Below are 18,398 nucleotides of genomic sequence, written 5' to 3' on the forward strand. Positions count from 1 at the left end.
GGTCGTGACAAACAACTATGAATTTAGCATCAAAATCATGAAATTTCTCAAGAACTTCAAATTTTCCATTTTTCTCAAAAACGATACAATTCACGTCGTTTCAAGTCCGTTTCTTACCAAATTTTACAGACTTATCTTAAATCACATATAAGACCTCTACCGGGCGCCGAAACAAAAATACAGGCTCGATACCATCAAGTTTTAATCACAATTCATTTCCAACTCTCATAAATAATTTCAGAAAATAATTTTTTTTAAAAATTCATTTCTCGGGATTGGGACCTCGGAATTCGATTCCGGGCATACGCCCAAGTCCAATAGTTTTCTACGGACCCTCCCGGGATCGTCAAATCACGGGTCCGAATGCGTTTACCCAAAATATTGACCGAAGTCAACTTAATTTATTTTATAGCCAAAATTTATCATTTTTCTTAGATTTTCACATATTGGTTTTCTGGCTACGTGCCGGACTGTGCATGCAAATCGAGGTGATGCTGAAAGAGGTTTTTAAGGCCTCGGAACGCAGAATTTACTTTTAAAACAAGTTATGACCTTTTGGGTTATCACAATTTTTTTGGAAAAATAAAAATATTTTGGTTCCAAAGTTAAAATGTTTGGCTAAGTTTTTAGAAGAAAAAAAAATATTTTTTAGTAGAAGTAGAAGCAATTTTGGAGAAGCGAAAAAAGTAGTTTCTCCTTATAAGCACTTTTAAGAAAAATGCACTTAAAATCACTTTTTAAAAGCTTGTCCAAACAATAATTGCTGCTCAAATATACTTTTTAAATTAATTAGCTAAACACAAACTGTTTCTCATCAAAAGTACTTTTGAAAAAAAATTATTTTCCAAAATAAGCTTATTTTTGAAACTTGGCCAAATATGATATAAGTGATATGAACAAACCTATGCCCAAAGCCACTTGTCTCGTAGCCTCAGTTTAAACGTTTTTTTAGGATAACACTTTATATGTCTATTATGTGTATTAACACCTCTAATCACTACTAAAAATCCAGAAAAAAGCGACCAACAATTTGCGACAAAAATTGGCCTGTCAAGAAAAGCGACCAAAGTTGGTCGCTAAATTGGAGAAAATTATTATAATTATTCTAATCTTGGTCGCTTTTTGGTCGATAATGTGGTCAAAATATTGACTGGACTGGTCAGACTTGCTTGGTCAAAGAAATATTGGAAATTAGCGACCAACTTTGGTCGCTAAAGTGGGACCCAGTTATAAAATTTTAATAATTATATTATTATTTAAAAAAATTATAAAATATAAATAAATATAATTTAAAATTAGCGACCAAAGTTGGTCGCTTACGAAAGGGGAAGCAGATAGAGACCAACTTTGGTCGCTAATCTGAGACCCAGTTATAAAATTTTAATAATTATATTATTATTTAAAAAAATTATAAAATATAAATAAATATAATTTAAAATTAGAGACCAAAGTTGGTCGCTTACGAAAGGGGAAGCAGATAGAGACCAACTTTGGTCGCTAATCTGGGACCCAGTTATAAAATTTTAATAATTATATTATTATTTAAAAAAAATTATAAAATATAAATAAATATAATTTAAAATTAGTGACCAAAGTTGGTCGCTTACGAAAGGGGAAGCAGATAGAGACCAACTTTGGTCGCTAATCTTGTCACGACCCGGATTTCTCACCATCGGGAGTCGTGATGGCGCTTACTAATGAGAGTTAGGCAAGCCAATCCTTAACTACTTAATTCATTATCAAATTACTTATTTTTAACAAATACAAGGCGATAACATGAAAACAGCAGAACTTTAAATAATTAAGCGGAAGATAACAATTAAATATCTGAAATTTGCGTCTATTACAATTACTTAAGTCTCAACCACCCAAAACCTGGTGTCACAATGTCACAGACGGTCTAAGATTTACTACATACAAAGTCTGAAGAAATAATAATACATTGTTCCGGAATATAAGGAAAATGAAACAGGAAAAATAGGGATAGAGGGAGACGCCAAGACCTGTGGACGCCTGTAGGTCTACCTTGGATCTCCGCGTGGACTGAAGGTAGCCTCCACACTACGGTTCAAAAGTTGCTCTGGGATTTGCACATCGTGCAGAGTGTAGTATCAGCACAACCGACCCCATGTGCTGGTAAGTGTCTAGCCTAACCTCGGCGAAGTAGTGACGAGCCTAGGACCAGACTACCAAATAAACCTGTATAGTTCAAATATATACAGCGGAAAGAAATACAGAAATAACCAGTCAATATCGGAGGGGGAGCATGCTGTGGGGGAGATAACAATTCCAAATAGAAAAACATCAAGTAATGAAAGAACAACATAACTCGAATATCAACAAAGAATCAGAAATCAACAAATGCACGGCATCACCCTTCGTGTTTTAACTCTCGTCCTCAACAAAGCAATTATATAATAAAAGTGTGCACGACATCACCCTTCGTGCTTTTACTCTCTTTCCTCACCATATAATCAATAAAATCGGCACGGAATGGTACATCTTGCGGCACAGCATCACCCTTCGTGCTTTACACTCTTTCCTCACAATAATACAATACACGACATCACCCTTCGTACTTTAATACTCTTCCTCACCCAAACAACAATCACAAATAAAGGGGAAAGGGAATAAACAAGATTATAATAGGAATCTCGGCAACGGAACAACAATTCAACAATTAAGTCCCGGCAAGGGAGCAACATCAATAATATCAACATCCCATCAAGGGAGATAAGCAATAAAGCAACAATATACGGCAAGAGAACAATTTAATAACTTCTTTATCTTATTTACTTTTACTTCACAACTCACTTTACCACTTGAGCCAATGATCCAAAGGATTCAATCAACTCATATACTTTCATAATTCGTAATGCAACTTGAGCCAATGCTCCTCGATGTTCAAAGGTCACAATTCCTTCCACAAGCTTTTCACAACAAATAGAAATCAACTCTAAAGCATGGAAAATACATAGAAGTCATGAAAATCACAATATAAGACTCATGGGCATGCTTGACACCAACGTATAGATACTCATCACCATGCCTATACCACGTACTCAACATTTATCACATAGCAAATAGGACTCAACTCCTAATCTCTCAAGCTAAGGTTAGAGCGAACAACCTCGATGCAATGAACACAATTCACGATTCAATTATAGCTTTACCCCTTGATACCACCACCAACTCGCTCGTATCTAGTCATAAGTTACTTAATTACATCAATAAATGCTAAATGAATCAATTTGAATGCATGAAAATGAATTTTCCAAAGTTTTACCCAAAAAGTCAAAAATCGCCCCCTGGCCCACATGGTCAAAACCCGAGGTTTGAACCAAAACCTGATTACCCATTCCCCTACGAACTCAAATATATAATTTGTTTTGAAATCGGACCTCAAATCGAGGTCCAAATTCCCAATTTTTGAAAAACCTAGGTTCTACCCAAAACACCCAATTTCCCCATGAAAATCCTTGATTTTGAGTTGAAATCATGTTAAAAGATGTTAAGGAGTGAAGAAAATGAGTTAGAAATTACTTACCAACGTTTTGGATAAGAAAGGTTGTTTGAAAAATCGCCTCTTATGTTTTTGGGGTTTTGAAAAATGAAAAATAACTGAAAATCCCATCTTAATATACCCCTCTCAGACCCCCTGAGCGGACCGCACAAAATCAACTGCGGTTGCACAGTCCCGTGTGGACTGCAGTGACATGCTTTAGTATTTTTGGCCATAAAGTTCTCTACAACTGTCCAAATTGTGATTTATTTATCTTTCTGGAAACTAGACAAGAAGGGCTACAAATTTCGTTTTTAAATCATCTCAAAATTCCTTGTAGATAAAACGATATAGGCTTCCGAAGTCGGACCAGTGAAATGTTTCTTCACCGCGGACCGCAGAAAATCTAGTGCGGCTGCACAGGCCCCTCTGCGGTAGCACTCCATTTTGTGCAGACCGCACAGGTTTGTTCAGAGGCCTTCCACTTCTCTGAACCTGCAACAACTATGTTTTAAGCATAAGACATCCCGGAACCTACCTGAAACTCACCCGAGCCCTCAAAACTCCAAACCAAGTGTGCATACTAACTCAAAAATATCCTACAGACTTATTCTGTAATCAAATCACCAAAATAATATCATGAACATCGAATTAAACCTCAAGATCAATAAAATTTCTCAAAACTTCTTTAAACATCAAAATTTGCATTTAAGGTCCGAATCACGTCTAATGGATTCTGTTTCTTACCAAACTACCGTAAACACATATAAATCATATTGAACCGTACCGGGCTCCGGAACCATAATACGGACCCGATACCAGGGGTTTCACGTACCATTTCACTTTCAAAAACCTTTATATTTTTCAGAAAACAATTTCTTTCAAAAATTCATTTATCGGGCTTGGGACCTCGGAATTCGATTTCGGGCATACGCCAGGTCAAATATTTTCCTACGGACCCTCCAGGACCATCAAATCATTGGTCCTGGTTACCCAAAATATTGACCGAAGCCAAATTAATTCATTTTATAGTAAAAAATTATCATTTTCACAGATTTTCACATATAAGCTTTCCGGCTACGCGCCTGGACTGCGCACGCAAATTGAGGTGATATTTTGTTTTTAATATTCAATTATGCATCTGAGTAGGTTATAAGTCGATGAATCAATTTACAAGTGTATAAATCCCTAAAATAACCGACCCTGTGTTATTTTAGGGATTGATACATATATACGACTATCAAAGTATATATATATATATATATATATATATATATATATATATATAGACACACACACACTTCACTGTAATACTATAACGTATATATAACTTGTTATAGTATATGTGTGTATATATATAACACACACACACTTCGTGCTGCTTTAACTACATATATAGCATGTTATAGTACATGATACTGTATTCATTATTTGTATTATAATAGGGTTAATGAATTACATTCATTCATCACTAGGTTATAAGTCGATGAATCAATTATAACAGATTAATTGATATAGGCCGAGACATTTTGTTTTAAATATTCAACGATACATCTGAGTAGGTTATAAGTCAATGAATCAATTTACACATAGATATATTCGATGAAAAATTATATATACTAATTAGGATCTTGAAAAGTCAATTAATCCCTAAAAGAACCCGAGGTAGGGTTCTTTTAGGGATTGATAGACTTGTCAAGATCCTAATTAATATATATAATTTTTCATCAAATATCCGAGCTTAAATCCGAGCTTAATTTTTCATCAAATAATTTTTCTTGCTAAAAATCGCCCAAAATCCGAGCTTGGAAGTAAAAAAAAATGACCAAACTCGGACTGCTGGACATTAAATCTGTCCAGATATTTTCGGTACTGTTCACGCGGGGCACTGTTCATGCGTGTTAGGTCACTGTTCACTATTCACCCACGCGGTTACTGTTCAGTGCTGCAGAAAATACAGCAGCTTTTAAGAAGTTTGCAGCACAATCATTTTTCACTAAAATGGCTCTAACTCCATCATACGAACTCGGAATTAGACGACTCCTGTTCCTATGAGTCACAAATAATAATACAAACACAACCCTTCAATCGAAACTCAATTCGGAGCTCGTTTACCCAATTCAATACCCATTTCGCTCGTTAAACAATTAACTCACATTTCACGTCAAAAACCCAATCGCGACTTGATGAAATTAAACCAAAATTTTCAGATCAGTCCTATAATTCATGATTTATCTGAAAGTCTCGAAATCAAATTTGGATCTCTATAACTAAAAATGAATCTTTAGATCATTACATTTATGCTCAAAACGGCAAAAATCTTCCAAAAATGATCCGTTGGGCATCCGAAACACACCCGAGGCCCCCAGGACCCCGACCAATAATACCAACCAGTCATAAAATACATTACGGACTTGCTCGAGGCCTCAAATCACATCAAACAACGCTAAAATCATGAATCAACCTCCAATCCAAGTTTTATGAACTTTAGAATTTCCAACTTCTATTTCCGATGCCGAAACCTATCAAATCACGTCCGATTGACTTCAAATTTTGCACACAAGTCCAAAATTACATAACGAAGCTATAGAAATTCTCGGAATTCATTTCCGACTGTCGGATCAAAATTTCACCTATCAACCGGAAATCGCCAAAATACTAACTTCGCCAAAATGAGCTAATTTCTTCACCGGACCTCCAAAATTAATTCCGATTGCGCTCCTAGGCCTTAAATCATCCCCCGAAACTAACCGAATCATCAGAATTCAATTCTGAGCCCTTTAACTCACAAGTCAACGTCCGGTTGACTTTCCCAAACTAATTCTTCCTTAAAGAGACTAATTGTCCCATTTCATACCAAACTCGATCCGAATTGACTCAAATTCACCAAGTACACATATTGAAACATGAATAAGCATTTAACGGGGAATACGGAATGAAAATACAGGAAACGACGGTTCGGGTCGTTACATTCTCCCCAACTAAAACAAACGCTCGTCCTCGAGCGAGTTAAGAAACATACCTGGAGTTTCAAATAGGTGCGGGTACTTGCTCCGCATCTCCTGCTCGGTCTCCCAAGTAGCCTCCTCCACGGGCCGACTTCTCCACTGTACTTTCACTGATGCTATATATTTTGATCTCAATTTTTGAACCTGTCGACTCAAAATAGCCACTGGCTCCACATTATAAGTCAAATTTTCATCTAACTGTACTGTACTGAAATCTAAAATATGAGACGGGTCCCCAATGTACTTCCGGAGCATGGACACATGGAATACCGGATGAACACGTGACAATCTAGGCGGTAAAGCAAGCTCGTAAGCCACTTCTCCAATCCTCCTAAGTACCTCAAATGGTCCAATAAACCGCGGACTCAACATCCCTTTCTTTCCGAACCTCATAACACCCTTCATCGGCGAAACCTTCAGCAAAACCTTCCCGCCCTCCATAAATGACACATCTCGGACCTTCCGGTCCGCATAACTCTTCTGACGCGACTGAGCTGTGCGAAGTCTTTCCTGAATCACCTTCACCTTTTCTAAGGCATCCTGGACCAAATCAGTCCCCAACAACCTAGCCTCACCGGGCTCAAACCAACCCACTGGAGTTCTACACCGCCTCCCATATAAGGCCTCATACGCTGCCATCTGAATACTGGACTGATAGTTGTTGTTGTAGGCAAACTCTGCAAGTGGTAAAAATTCAACCCAAGAACCTCCAAAATCAATCATGCAGGCACGCAACATATCCTCCAATATCTGAATAGTACGCTCGGACTGTCCGTCCGTCTGAGGAGGAAATGCTGAACTCAACTCCACCTGAGTGCCCAACTCGTGTTGAAAAGTTCTCCAAAACTGAGAAGTGAACTGAGTACCTCTATCCGAAATAATAGTAACTGGAACACCATGCAACCGCACAATTTTCTGAATAAAGATCCTAGCTAGCCGCTCCGCAGAATATGTGGTACACACCGGAATGAAATGCGCTGACTTGGTCAGCCTATCCACAACGACCCAAATCGAATCAAAATTTTTCAAAGTCCGAGGAAGGCCACTCACGAAATCCATAGTAACTCTCTCCCATTTCCACTAAGGAATAATCATCTGCTGAAGCAAACCGTCCGGTCTCTGATGCTCATATTTCACCTGCTGACAGTTGAGACACCGAGCCACATATCCCACAATGTCTTTCCTCATTCTCCTCCACCAGTAATGCTGTCTCAAGTCTTGATTCATCTTCGCAACACCCGGATGGATGGAATACCGCGAACTGTGGGCCTCCTCAAGAATCAAATTTTTAAGCCCATCAACATCGGGCACACAAATACGGCCCTGCATCCTCAATATGCCATCATCACCTATAGTCACATCTTTGGAATTATCATGCTGAACTCTGTCCTTAAGGACAAGCAAATGCGGATCATTATACTGGTGCTCTCTGATGCGTTCATATAAGGAATATCGAGAAACCACACTAGCCAATACCCGGCTAGGCTCAGAAATATCTAACCGCACCAACTGATTGGCCAAGGTCTGAACATCAACTGCAAGAGGCCTCTCCCCAACTGGGATGTAAGCCAAACTCCCCATACTGACTGCCTTTTGGCTCAACGCATCGGCCACTACATTGGCCTTTCCCGGATGATATAGAATGGTAATATCATAGTCTTTAAGTAACTCAAGCCATATCCGCTGCCTCAAATTAAGATCTTTTTGTTTAAATAAAGGCTGAAGACTGCGATGATCAGTGAATACCTCACAAGATAAGCCATATAAATAGTGCCTCCAAATTTTAAAGGCATTAACTATAGCAGCCAACTCCAAATCATGAACATGGTAGTTCTTCTCATGGGCTTCAACTGACGAGAAGCATAAGCAATAACTCTACCCTCCTGCATTACCAATCCCAACTATGGAAGCATCACAATATACCGTGTATGAACCTGTAGCTGATGGTAACACCAACACTGGAGCTATGGTTAGAAGTGCCTTGAGCTTCTGAAAGCTCTCCTCACACTCGCCGGACCATACAAATGGGGCACATTTCTGAGTCAACTTGGTCAAAGGCGATGCAATAGAAGAAAACCCCTGAACAAATCGGCGATAATAGCCTGCTAGCCCAAGAAAACTCCGAATCTCTATGACTGAGGACGGTCTAGACCAACTCTGCACTGCTTCTATCTTCCTTGGATCAACCTGTATACCCTCGCTGGACACTATGTGTCCCAAAAATGCCATAGAACTTAGCCAAAATTCACATTTGGAGAATTTTGCATAAAGCTTCTCCTCTCTCAATCTCTGCAACACTACACACAAATGTTGGGCATGCTCCTCCTGGCTACGCGAGTACACCAGGATATCATCAATGAATACAATAACAAATGCATCCAAATAAGGCTGAATACACGGTTCATCAAATGCATGAACGCTGCTGGGGCATTGGTCAGCCCGAAAGACATAACCAAATATTCATAGTGACCATATCTAGTCCTGAAGGTAGTTTTGGGAATATCCGACTCCCTGATTTTCAACTGGTGATAGCCCGAATGGAGATCAATCTTAGAAAATACCCTCGCTCCCTGAAGCTGATCAAATAAGTCATCAATGCGAGGCAAATGATACTTGTTCTTCACTGTTACCTTATTAAACTGCCTATAATCAATGCACATTCTCATTGTGCCCTCTTTCTTCTTCATAAATAAAATAGGTGCACCCCACAGGGACACGCTGGGCCGAATGAACCCCTTATCTAGGAGTTCCTGAAGCTGCTCCTTCAATTCTTTCAGCTTTGTTGGTGCCATACGATATGGCGGAATAGAAATGGGCTGAGTGCCCGACACTAAGTCAATGCCAAAATCAATATCCCTGTCCGGCGGCATGCCCGACAGGTCTGCAGGAAATACATCAGGAAAGTCCCTCACAACTGGGACAGAATCAATACTAGGAGTCTCGGCTCCAACATCCCGCACAAAAGCCAGATATGATAGATAACCCTTCCCAACCATACGCTGGGCTTTCAAGAAAGAAATTACTCTGCTAGAGACATAATCAGTCATGCCACATCACTCGATCCTCGGAACACCCGGAATAGCCAAAGTAACTGTCTTAACATGACAGTCTAGAATAACATGACATAGAAATAACCAATCCATGCCCAATATAACATCAAAGTCCACCATGCTCAATAGCAATAGATCAACTCAGGTCTCCAGACCCTCAATAATCATAACACATGACCGGTACACACGGTCCACAACAATAGTATCGCCCACTGGGGTAGATATATGAACAGGTAAAGAAGGAAACTCTCGGGGCGTACCCAAATAATGAGCAAAATATGAGGACACATAAGAATAGGTGGAACAGGGATCGAATAATACAGAGGCATCTCTGTGGCAGACTGGACAATTCCTGTAATGACAGCATTTGAAGCAATAACATAAAAAAAAAACAGGCCTGTCCACCGCCTGATCGACCTTAATCCCCGTAAGCAATAACCGACTCACCAACACGCCTCAAACTGGAACCAATATAGCACAAAATCGTGCAATCAACTTATTTAATAGCAAACTCCCCAACTTGGCTCAAATACATAGATCAAAACGCACTCAATAAATCATAACGCACATACTCTATTATTGTTGTAATACCATAATGAGATTGAACTCACTCCTTCATAAGCTTGTGGAAACACAAATCATCTAGAATTTTAACTCTTCTGCAATTCTTGCATTCACTCGCATAACAGTTAAGCCCACTCTCTAGGCGACCAAATTTAGATTTCAATGCATATTCTTTACTTGTAAATGAGATCTTCTAATAGACAGTATAAGAATCGCACCACCTTAGAACACTCCGCAGGAGATAACCCACACGTTTCACTTCTAATTAATATTTTTGTATACCTTCCACCGTCATTCACATTACACAATCACTTAGTCTTCCTGAGTCTAAACTCATACCGTAACATGTCATTTACTTCACTCCAAACAGGAGACATGAAAAGATTTTTCACGCGCCCATAACTCGGGGCTACACATCAGATCACAATGAAAATCAAACACTTAATAGTTCATCTATTATCCTGATGCCCTTCCTCGTCACCTCCAAGTCATATAGATATATCTCGCAGTACTAACATACTCCTCACGTGGCTATCCAACCATCATTCCCACTAATAGGGACAATACCAGACATATAATTTCAAAACTCTTGCTCGCACAATCAGTACTTCGGTGCTCAAGCCATAGGCAAGGATCTAGCCTCAAGTCCTCCAGACTGGCCTAACATCAAACTCATAGAGATTACGTCTCGCCCTTCGTTCGGTGAATTACAAGCCATCAAGGCACATCTAATAGAGCACTCGTTCGCGCATACGAACACATGGATGGAATTGTAAGAGTTACTTTTTTTTCCAGCTGAATCAAGGACGCACGATAAGAAATCAAGAATATGAAATTTTCCTAAAGGTACTGCAGCCTCTCGAGGATAAATACAGACGTCTCTGTACCGATCCGCGAGACGCTACTAAACCAGCTTATGACTCGCGAGACCTAGTAACCTAGGCTCTGATACCAACTTGCCACGACCCAAAATCCCAACCCGGTCGTGATGGCGCCTCTCGTGAGGACAAGTCCAGCCAATCAACAAAGCAGTACATCTCTTTATAATTACTTAGTAGGAATAAGTCTAAATCATGGACAATATAATCTTAAATGCAAAATAAATGTGATAGAACAAGGAAACCCCTCCCAACTCAGCTCGAAATTGGGGTGTCACAAGTCATGAGCTACTACAGAGTTTACTAATATTTTACAAAGTCTGGAATTATCATAAATAACAAAGATAAGGGAGAAAACGGGGCTGCGGACGTCAACAGCTACCTCGTTACTCCTAGTCACCGCCTGGTCTGGAAAGAATCAGCGCTCAGGAGTGAACTCAGCTCTGCCTGTATATGCACACATGGTGCAGAGAGTAATGTGAGTACTCCGACCCAGTGAGTAATAAAAATAAATAACGACTGAAAACATGAAATCTCATAACGGCACAATATAGCGCTATCCCAAGCAGTAAAATCAGTTATACAGTAAAATAGTGAGTATCAGATAATTCTTCTTTTAAAACAGTAAAGACAAATAATTTCCACAGTACGGATAAATCAAAAGCTTGCCCCTCGGGCTTAATATGTAAATCTCAGTATAGTATTAGCCCCTCGGGCTCACTCCCAACTCACCAGCACACAATATCAGCACCTCGGGCTCACTCCCAACTCACCACACACAAGCAACGACCTCTCGGGCCCACTCCCAACTCACATGGGTACCCTGCGCTCACTGGGGGTGTGTACAGACTCTGGAGGGGCTCATACAGTCCAAGCACAATATCAATAGGCCTGAAAGCCTTCATACATCACACACGAGGCCTGAAAGCCTCCTCATATAACACTCGAGGCTTGAAAGCCTCCTCACATCACTCAACATATCCTCACGTATGGCCCTCGGCCTCAATCGGTCCAGAAAATAATCATAAGCCTCTTGGGCATCAGTAAAACAATAGTGTTCAGCTCAACAGCATTATAAATATCATTAAATCTCGAGTTGAGTATAAATGTAGCTGAGTTCACAAAATAATATAATTCAATTGGGCTGAGTTCAAATAATATTTCAATTCATGAGGAAAATAGTGATGTAAATTCACAAAAGATTTCAGATAATTGACACGAAGCCCAAATATGGCAATAAGCCCAATAATAGTGAAAAACAATAAATGTTTTTCAATTACGCGGTAAAAATATCAACTGGGATGAACCAAGTCACAATCCCCAATAGTAAATGACCCCGCGCTTGTCATACAACGCGTGTCTCATCTCAACATAGCAGTATGTTGTGCAATCCGGGGTTTCAAACCCACAGCGCATCATTTAAAATCATTACTCAGCTCAAGACGGTCCAATGTCTACTCCGCTATGCCCTTGCCTCTCGAATTTACCTCTTCACGCGTCGAATCTGGTCAAAACCACAACGAATACATTATAATAGGCTGAGGGAATATAACCCAATCGAAAAGACTCGAAAAATATCGAAATTCACGAAATTCGCAAAACCCGAGCCCCGAGCCCACTTATCGAAAAATTACAAAAGTCACATCACCGGATTCCTTGTCTCGCCACGAGTCCGTACAAATAAAATTTACCAAAATCGGAATTTAAATGACCCCCCCAAATCTTCAAATCTTATTTTCAAATCCCTAGGCCTAAATCTTCAATTTACTCCTCAAAAATATGTAATCTAGTCGGATTATTCGATGATAATTCAATATTATGGAGTAGAAATAATCACAAGTGACTTACCTCAAGATTTCCCAAGATTTCTTGCTAAATATCGCCCAAAATCCGAGCTTGGAAGTAAAAAAAATGACCAAACTCGGACTGCTGGACATTAAATCTGTCCAGATATTTTCGGTACTGTTCACGCGGGGCACTGTTCATGCGTGTTAGGTCACTGTTCACTATTCACCCACGCGGTTACTGTTCAGTGCTGCAGAAAATACAGCAGCTTTTAAGAAGTTTGCAGCACAATCATTTTTCACTAAAATGGCTCTAACTCCATCATACGAACTCGGAATTAGACGACTCCTGTTCCTATGAGTCAAAAATAATAATACAAACACAACCCTTCAATCGAAACTCAATTCGGAGCTCGTTTACCCAGTTCAATACCCATTTCGCTCGTTAAACAATTAACTCACATTTCACGTCAAAAACCCAATCGCGACTTGATGAAATTAAACCAAAATTTTCAGATCAGTCCTATAATTCATGATTTATCTGAAAGTCTCGAAATCAAATTTGGATTTCTATAACTAAAAATGAATCTTTAGATCATTACATTTATGCTCAAAACGGCAAAAATCTTCCAAAAATGATCCGTTGGGCATCCGAAACACACCCGAGGCCCCCAGGACCCCGACCAATAATACCAACCAGTCATAAAATACATTACGGACTTGCTCGAGGCCTCAAATCACATCAAACAACGCTAAAATCATGAATCAACCTCCAATCCAAGTTTTATGAACTTTAGAATTTCCAACTTCTATTTCCGATGCCGAAACCTATCAAATCACGTCCGATTGACTTCAAATTTTGCACACAAGTCCAAAATTACATAACGAAGCTATAGAAATTCTCGGAATTCATTTCCGACCGTCGGATCAAAATTTCACCTATCAACCGGAAATCGCCAAAATACTAACTTCGCCAAAATGAGCTAATTTCTTCACCGGACCTCCAAAATTAATTTCGATTGCGCTCCTAGGCCTTAAATCATCCCCTGAAACTAACCGAATCATCGGAATTCAATTCCGATCCCTCTAACTCACAAGTCAACGTCCAATTGACTTTTCCAAACTAATTCTTCCTTAAAGAGACTAATTGTCCCATTTCATACCAAACTCGATCCGAATTGACTCAAATTCACCAAGTACACATATTGAAACATGAATAAGCATTTAACGGGGATTACGGAACGAAAATACAGGAAACGACGGTTCGGGTCGTTACAATAACCTAGTGATGAATGAATGTAATTCATTAACTCTGTTATAATACAAATAATGAATACTATTATATCAATTAATAGAATAATATTATATTGGTTTATCAATTCATTAATTATTCGTACGTAGTAATGTATAAGATTGATCATCAATTACAATATAGTTTATGCGTGTGTATGAAATTACTCATATACTTAAATATAACTTAAAAAATTCCTTTACATACATGCTATTATAATCTATTAAAAGTAATTACATAGTTAATAATTATTTATAATAATTTAGTTAAATAAAGTAAATATTTATAGCTAAAAATTATTTTTATAGCTTATAATATTTAAAAACCAAAAAAGATTTTTTTTTAAATAGCGACCAACTTGGTCGTTATTTTCAATTTAATTTTTTTAAATAGCGACCAACGTTGGTCGCTATTTTTGGTCAAACGGTCAAAACTTATTTACAGACCAAAAATAGCGACCAAAGATGGTCGCTTTTCCTAATTCTAGAGACCAAAACGGGTTTCTCCCCATTTCTCTTATTTCCTTCCCCAAAATTTCTCTAACCATATCCCATCCCCCACCCCGCGCCATGTCACGGGCCAAAATCCAACTAGTCGTGATGGCACCTAACCCATCTCGCTAAGTAAGCCAACTCATCAAGTCCAATAAGAATATAACATACTGAGGAAAAATAAATAATCTCTTATACGCCTCCCAAGGACTGGTAGTACAAATCATGAGCTTCTATGGGTAGAATTTACAAAACTGATATGAAACAAATACATCTTCTGTTTGAAAAGTACATAAACAGAGTTTAATGATTCTAAGGCTACCATGAACAAGAGGCAGCTACAACAGGGATGCCGGAACATCTTCCAAGTCAGCTCTCATCGAACACGGCGGCATCGACATCCGAAATCTGCATGCAATGTGCAGGAAGTGTAGTATAAGTACAACCGACCCCATGTACTCAATAAGTAACAAACCTAAACTTAGGTTGAAAGCAGTGACGAGCTTGTACCAAGGTTAGGGTCCATACCCACATCCATTAATACTTCACAAAAATATTCATAAGCAGTACAAAGAATAAATTAATAATAAAATGCTCAGCTCGTTCACAGTTCAGGAAAAATAAACATTTTCTTTTCAAGTATAACAGTAAAACTCAATTCTTTTTACTGAAATCACCAAAATATGAGGAAGTCTGAAAACTGTGATTTTTCCATAAAACTTTCTTTCAAAATAGGAGATTTCATTTTTCAAATGGCATGAGGAAAGTACATCTCTATGCCTACATGTCAAGATACAGGTAAAATCATGAATGTCACCAAAACCAGGCAGCAGAAAGAAATGCAACTCTATGCATATATCTCAAGTACATGCCAAATGCAATGCCTCTCAGTAATGAGCTCATTTACTCACACTCTCAGAGTACTCAATCTCACTGCCTCGCATTATCTTTTACCATGCTCAATACTCAGCATTCTCAATCACTCAGCACTATTCTATACTCATTGTGGCGTGCATACATACATACATACATATATATATATATATATATATATATATATATATATATATATATATATGCACAAAGGCTCGTTGCGGCATGCAACCCGATCCATTTATTTATAGTCGACTGCGCTCACTTGGGGTGTGCAGACTCTGGAGGGGTTCCTACAGCCCAAGCACTAAAATCTGCAGGGACAACTCACGTGCTACACGAATAACTCACTTAGTCATTATGTCATAACCCGGATTTCCCACCGTAGGGAGTCGTGATGGCGCATACTCGTAGAAGCTAGGCAAGCCACGAAATTTTGGAAAATTCTTTACTTCTTTGTTTAATCCTTTTAACAACCTGCTTTAACAGGTGATGAACTTTTAAAAAATAGCGGAATATGAGATTAAGTGGAAGACTTAAGCAAAATAAATCAACATATGCCTTTATAGAGAAACTAATGTCACAACGTTCACGGACTATCTATGATTACTACATACAAACGTTTGAAAGAAGGGACACTGTCATGTCTCAGGTACAATGATAACAGAACAAAATAACTGATAGAAGAGACGTCGGTCCTGCGAACGCCTGCAAGACTACCTCGGAATCTCGGTGGACTGAAGGCTGGCTCCGAAGCTACTGCAGCTGACCCAGTGCTGCTCCGGTATCTGCACATAAGTGCAGAGTGTAGCATCAGCACAACCGACCCCATGTCCTGGTAAGTGCCTAGCCTAACCTCGGCAAGGTAGTGACGAGGTTAGGACCGGACTCCAGATAAACCTGTGCAATTATATATATATATATATACATACAACGGAAAAGAAATACAAAAAATAAACAAATAAAGAGAGGAGGGGGAGACATACTTCTAGGAATAATAGGTAAAATAGAATATCAAGAGAATTATAAAGGAATCAAAATCAACCACTAACAAGAATGAGGAAAAACAAAGATAGATTTCACTTTCTTTTCACATCTTGTTGCAGGCATGCAACCCGATCCCGATTTCTGTATCTCGTGGCAGGCATGCTACCCGCTTCCATTTCATTGTATCTCGTGGTAGGCGTAATACCGGCTCCCATTTTATTATATCTTGTGGTAGGCGTACCACCCGCTCCCATTTCATTTTATCTTGTGGTAGGCGTATCACCCGCTCCCATTTCATCATATCTTGTGGTAGGCGTACCACCCGCTCCCATTTCATCATATCTTATGATAGGTATACCACCCACTGCCATTTAATCATATCTTGTAGTAGGCGTACCACCCGCTCCCATTTCATCATATCTTATGGTAGGCGTACCACCCGCTCCCAACTATAAGTCAATAATAATAACAATGAATCCCGACAAGTAAACAAAGCAATATAACAACTTCCCGGAAAGGGAATAATGATATTTTATCAACATCCCGGCAAGGGAACAATACTACCAAAACAAACATCCCGACAAGGAATCATTAATATCAAACAAGCATCCCGGCAAGGGAACAATGGTGATAATAACATATGAAGCGCAATAAATCACAACAGTGTCATAACAACTATAATACAAGACTCACAGGCATGCTTGACACCAACGTATAGATACCCGTCACCATGCCTATACGTCGTACTCCACAATTAACATGTAGCAAATAAGACACAATTTCTAATCCCTCAAGCTAAGGTTAGACCAAACACTTACCTCGATGCCTCGAACATGACTCAAGTTTCAATCATAGCTTTACCCCTTGATTCCTCCGCCAATTCGCTCGTATCTAGGCATAAGTTATTTAATTACATCAATAAATTCTAAATGAATCAATTTGAATGCATGAAAATGAGTTTTCCAAAGTTTTACCCAAAAAGTCAAAATCGCCCCCCACGTGGTCAAAACTCGAGGTTCGAACCAAAACCCGATTACTCATCCCCCCACGAACTCAAATATGTAATTTGTTTTGAGATCGGACCTCAAATCGATATACAAATCCCCAATTTTTGAAAAACTTATGTTCTACCCAAAACACCCAATTTCCCTCATGAAAATAATTGATTTGAAGTTGAAATTATGTTAAAAGAAGTTAATGATTGAATAAAACTAGTTAAAAAATGACTTACAATTGATTTGGAGAAGAAAGGTTGTTTGAAAAATCGCCTCTTATATTTTTGGGGTTTTTGAAAAATGCAAAATAACTAAAAATCTCGTCTATTTATACCCCTCTCAGACCCCCTGTGCGGACCGCACAAAATAGACTGCGGCCGCACAGGCCTTCCTAAGGGTCCTGCGGTCCAGTGCCCTGTGCGGACCGCACAAAATGGACTGCGGCCGCACAGGACTCCACCGCACACCGCACTGGCCCCCTTCCGCGGTCGCACACGATTTTGTGTAGACCGCACTGGCGGGTTCAGAGACCTGTAACTTCTGGTTTTAAGTCTAAAACACCCCGAACCTACCTGAAACTCACCCAAGCCCTCGGAACTCCAAACCAAGATCACACAAAACCTCAAGAACATCCTACGGACTTATTCGTGTAATCAAATCACCAAAATAACATCATGAACATCAAATTAAACCTCGAGACCAATGAAAGTTCTCAAAACCTCTTTAAATATCAATTTTTGCAATTTAAGTCCGAATCACGTCAAATGACATCTGTTTTTCACCAAATTCCACAGAAACGTCTTAAATAATACATAAGACCTGTACCGGGCGCCGAAACCAAATATATGGGCCCGATACTATCATGTTCTAAGCAAATTTCATTTCAAATTTCTTTAAACAATTTCAGGAAACACATTCCTTTAAAAAATTCATTTCTCGGGCTTCGGACCTCGGAATTCGATTCCGAGCATACGC

Source organism: Nicotiana tabacum, chromosome 11 (assembly GCF_000715075.1).
Source record: "Nicotiana tabacum cultivar K326 chromosome 11, ASM71507v2, whole genome shotgun sequence".
NCBI classification, from domain to species: domain Eukaryota; kingdom Viridiplantae; phylum Streptophyta; class Magnoliopsida; order Solanales; family Solanaceae; genus Nicotiana; species Nicotiana tabacum.